Genomic DNA, 5,948 nt, shown 5'->3' with positions numbered 1-5,948 from the left:
CAACATAATTTTACTCCTGATGCCTTGATTTAGATATTAAAAATCCTATCCTATTTGAAATTCCTGAGCACGCCCCTGAGCACATCGTTAAATCTACTACACGTGTGTAATTATTTTGAGGTATAAAATTTGATTAAATCTTTTAATGCTAGTAAAATATACATGTTATGTTTCAAGTTTACTTCTTATTAAAATGGACTTTGTAAAATGTGCACGCACAAATAAAATACAGACATACATACAAAATCTAATACAATTGAATTATTTTGGAAATACGAACTATATTATTTATTTAACATATAAATAAATAATACTTTAGTCCAAGGATCAATGTTATTTTATAGATTAAAATAATCGGATTGTGAATCACCAATGTCCAAAATAATTTGTGTTCGTAATACGTAGTATCTACTCCATACTAGTATACTACCTTGGGGTAAAACTGAAAAACGCTAATATATTTTAAACTTCTAACTTTTTAAATATTTTAAGATTCACCGATTCATGGTTGACTCATCATAAATAAAGTCATAGACAAAAATTAATAAATATATATTGTTAATTGTTAATTTTAATATCCACGACGATCATTTGGTATTATATGTATAGGTATAATAAAGCGGGTATATACAATTAGTAAATGATTGTGCTTTTTTGGTACTACAAAATTGTATAAATACAATAAAATATTATAATTTTTTAACTAATATTAAAAAAATATATATATTTATAAAATTTATGAAAGGTAATATGTTCTATTAAATTAAAAATACATTTGTTGTAAACAAAACAATTTTAAAATACTATAGTTATAATCATGCATAATATTAATAATCCTGAGTACCAATTCGTATATTATAGTAACTGGCCGCCCATGACAACGAAATACTCCAAGTTCACACTTCCTTTCTGTGAAGCTGATTAAACATTTCTATATACTTCCTGTTATCGATAAAAACTATGAATTTATTAAAATGCAGATGAGTGTTCCACAAAAAAAAAACCTGTAATAATACAAATTCCAATAGGACGAGTGACTTATAGTCTATAGATAATAGTTTGTTGTCATTACATTAAACATTTGTATGGTGATTTGTCATATTATGCGTGAACAAGAATTGGCATTAATAATCGATAAAAAATACTACACTAATTCACACATATTCATCCGGTTTCTGCGAATTTCCTAACAATATCATTAGCATCCCGTCTGACTGGTAAACGTTCAACGGTGTTGGTCATTATAAATAAAATGTAAAAATTATAAAACCAGTAAGGTTAGTGTGCCTTGTCGAGGACATTTTTGATTTCATATCAAAAAGTGTACATAATGTGTCGTAACAAACAAGATTACTGTTCGGCCATTATTTTAATAACTATGCATACATTACGGATGAAGATGTTTTTTTAAAATTTATTTTTATCATTATTTATGGAAACACTGGTGTCCTGTCACCCTGAACCCTATGCAACCTTTGTTTACTTTAATTCTATATATCAAACGCACGGCACAGTTTACATGTATTTTTATCCGACTGATTTTGAGGTCGTAGTTATCGTAAATACAACTATTTCGCCCACACGTAATATGTTACGATTTTCTACCACGCAAAGCTAATATAATAATAATATTGTTCATAAAAAAAATTACTGAAACAAAAGAGATCGTGCAAGTATTGACCATAAGTGTTCTGTGGCCTTCGTAAAATTTCTCCGTTTTACAAAACTGTAGTATTAAAAATATATATCAGTAGAACCTTTGCATGCACCCACGTTTCGTGTGTCTGGCGTTTCCCCAATGATATAGAGTAATATTAAATTGTTTTTGTTATCAGAGGGACAGCGAGAACAATGGTTAAGATAGTCCTTCGATAAACCTGGACATTTTTTTAAAAATCAAAATATTTTATTTTATTGTATGGGTGCGTCATTGGATAAGTCAAATAAAAATTGGCAAAAGTTCTATTTAAAAAAAAAATGTATCTTAGAGTTTAAGGACGAATTTGTGTTTTTTTAAATTACGTGTTTTGTAAAAAAAACATGTTTTAGAGTGGCAAAAGAGTAGATATAGAATGTTTGTCTACTACTCGGCTTATTTAAGCTATAAATATCTATAACTAATTAAGTAACAAAGAATTAATCGTTTGAAATCAAAATTTGAAAATTCTCAGAAAATATTTTATTTTTGAGTGTTAAATTTAAATATATACAATGGTTTAAAAATATAGAACTTGAGAAATGGTAAAAAGTTAAATTTTTGTCTTGAAAGTGTTGTTTTAAAACAATAATGTTATTGACTTAGGTAATGTAAAAAATAAATTTTAATAAATAAAGCAAATGTTTTAAAACATTTAAATATTTTCTGAAATAATAGATGTTTATTGCTAAAATAATCATTTAATAGTTAATATAATTTATAAATACATATAATATTATAATAATCCATAGTATATTCTCAAAAATATCCCTATAGTGAAGTGATTTATAAATAATATATATTTACCATATTGTATATTATATTATCGTAATTTTCTTCAAATATAAATAAGTAATTATGCTGTTTAAAATCCTTATTAATAATTGTTTTAAGTAAATTTAAAAATATTATTTTTTAAATGTATTGATACCTACATTTTTATATTTTAATAGTAAAATATTTAAACTAACATTTTATTTAATACCATTGTTTACAATTCTGTATCTGAATTTTAATAATATGTTTATATGTATAATAACACGAATAACAACTTTATAGTAGCTATTTACATTAAAAATACGCGTTTCTCATAGCTACTGCAATGTGTTATGTTATAGATTCACACGAACACAATAAAATTAGTTTTGAAAATATATAAATTATCATAATTTTATTTGCAAAAGTACATAATACACATATTAACGCAATGGCATCTGGAATGATAAAATCCATTGACGAAAAAGTCGATGAAGATTTCTTGTTCTTTTTAGATCATTTTTATAGAGCTTTTAATACTTTAAGATCTTTGAGTGACAAAGAAATATGCGGTGTACGTACTCTATATCCTCTAGATGTTTTAATTTTCTGAATTGTACTATATGTGTATACATACATTTTTAGAAATGGTTAGATAAACTTGCGATTGAATCGTATAAGACAACAAACGAAAAACAAACACGTAATATATATTTATCACAACTGATTTTAAATATGAATGGCCGTAAGCTCAACGCTCCATTTAACGAACCCCCCAAAATCAGATATGTTGTCTCTGGACGGTGTTTTTAAAGAAATTACTGCCAAACCTATTGTAGAAGCACAAAGTGAAAAAGAAGTAAGTGTCTAATTCGTATACACTCGAGAGTACAAATATCGCCTTATGTTTAGATTAACTATAACAAAAGTAAATGGTCCCAATTTGTTCGAAACCGAGAATTAGAAATTATCGACTTAAATCACCTATCAAATGATGGACGAACTTACATAGCATGCAGAGCTTTACCCAAAAATGATGGTTTATTTGCATACGTAGCTGTAACTATGGGCGATACGTCATGTGGATGGGTTAATGCATGTGGTCAACCAATGTAAGGTCATTTACTAAAATATATATTATTATCATTCAGTTACAAATTTTATTCAAATGTGAGTGGGTTTAAGGCCTAACTGTCATCACAAATATAATTTAATATTTTAATGGTCCTTTTAATAAGCTGAACAAGTAATAAATCTGAGTTAATAGTTAGTACAAGTATACTACTTGTACATTGCAGTATTTATATGTAGGTATACGTTAATTATTTATTATGTAGTAGTAATATGAGAATATAATGTTAAAAAATATAATTATTAATAACTGCCTACAGTTTTACAATACAATAATAAAAAATAATTTAAACAAATTCTATACTTAAAATAAAATATACAAAAATATAATGAATATATAAGAAAATAATTCAAAATTTCGTGTTTGAATGTAGAATACTATTGAAGTATACTCGTACTAGTACCAATGTTATTTTTTCGAAGTTTGTACCTTAAGCTTATACACCATTTTTAATTTAGACCCGCACCTGAAGTAAAGCCATTAGATTTAAAGGTGGACTTATCTAATGTACAGAGTGGTAAAAATGGACAGGAAAACATAATGTATCAATTTACGGCCGAAATTAAATCAATTTTGTTAAAACGAAAGGCACCGGAAATTCGAATATTGACTTATGAATTTTTCAAAAAAGTATACAGCAGTATCGAACAAGAGATGTTGAGAGAAGAGGATCCTAACAGTACTGCATGTCACGATCCATACGTAGAGATGCTGCTTAAAAAACTAATAGTGAGCCAACAACGAGAAACAGTGAATAATATTATGCAATCACTTTTAAATTTCAGATTGAGAGCAAAGGATGTGAAAATTTCAATCCACACCTGTTTAAAAAAATTAAAATGTTATCCACGTTGAAAAAAAGAGTGAAGAATATTATACGATACGTAAATATAATAAAGCATAATTAAAAATAAAATCAATAAACATAATTAAAATATTTTTGTTGTATTTAATATCTAATTAATATTAAGGTAATCAATACATATATAGTGACCTAGCTTAGATTTTTTGCTTTTAGAATTATTGAAGATTAAATTACCTTATTAAAATTGATTAGTTGGTATTAATATTATTGATTATGATCTGGAATCATTCATGACCAATGATCCCAATTATTTAATCTAATCCATTTAATATTATTTCTAGATCGAAGAGCGTAACAAAAAATTATCCGAAATAGAAGTCGCTTCGACATCTACAATACTAACTCTAACTAGTCCGGCATCTTCATGTCCAAACTCAGTGTCGGAATTGATGTGGGGTAGAGCTTTAGCGGAAAAACCTACTAGTAAGGTAACCTACGCACTGGAAAAGACTTATCCCATTTGTTTAGTTCAAATGTAAGTACCATTTATATGTATACAATCATGTGACTTTAACGTATAATAATTCAACAAATAGGTTCTTATCTATATTGGTGAAGGAACGTCAGAAAATCGTTCTTCGACTTCTGGAAAAACAAGAGAATCTCATAGTGGCAATGAGAAGAGACCTACAAAACGAAATCATACGCGGCATATTGGATTATAAAGTTGTTAAAATTACAAGATTGATGTTGACGATAAAAAATTATCATTCATACAATCGTTTTTCATATTTTACAGGTTGCCAGAAGAGAATGGGTGGACGTCATGAGGATAATAATACTTTACAACAAGATAAAAGCAAGTCTCGCCGAAAAAGACAACGGAAGCAACTCGAATATTACCAAAGGTGATTATCTAGATGATGCGATTCACAAGGAAATTAACGATACTAGGAGACGCCTGGATAAAGTGAATGGGAAAAACGAGAAGTTGCAAGATGATATTTGCGAGTTGAACAAAACATTACACGAAATGATGGAGAAAATTGATATGGAACAAATACAAATTGATAACCTGTTGCGTGATTTTCAAAATGAGATAAACAATGAAAAAAATCTAATTACGGAAAGGGCTCAAACTATCGATCAATTGGGTGGGATGTTAAAAGCACGAAAAAAATCTGTTCTTTGATAATAGTTACACACGTTATTTTTAAATGATTTGTTTATCCTATAGATACATGAAAACTGACACTGTTGTTTCAAAATGTAATAATCAAAGTATAAATATATTATATTTTATGAGTATGACCTATAAGATTTCGTCTAAGTTTCCAAATTCTCAAATTATTTTAATACCATAGGTATTCGATGTATTTCATGTAAAAAAGAGAGAAAAATAAGGAACTACTTTGGTGTACAGTAGGTGTCGAATGTATATCGCACCATTGACTATGTAACTGTAATTTATGGGTCAAATTAAAATTCAATGATAAATCGTTGCACGCGAAAACCGATTCTGAGGGAAGACGTTCTGTCAGTCTATATTATTAATACAT

At 27.6% G+C, this 5,948-nt stretch overlaps 1 pseudogene; it reads left to right on the top strand.

Moving 5' to 3' along the window:
• Positions 1-2,903: 2,903 nt before the first annotated feature.
• Positions 2,904-5,581, top strand: LOC112600866 (annotated as a pseudogene).
• The last annotated feature ends 367 nt before the right edge of the window (positions 5,582-5,948 follow it).

The sequence above is a fragment of the Melanaphis sacchari genome, unplaced genomic scaffold, assembly GCF_002803265.2.
Source record: "Melanaphis sacchari strain LSU unplaced genomic scaffold, SCAv2.0 Contig72_pilon_pilon, whole genome shotgun sequence".
Taxonomy (NCBI): Eukaryota; Metazoa; Arthropoda; class Insecta; order Hemiptera; family Aphididae; genus Melanaphis; species Melanaphis sacchari.
Note: the sequence above shows the minus strand (reverse complement) of the source record. Positions and strands in the feature narration are given on the sequence as shown.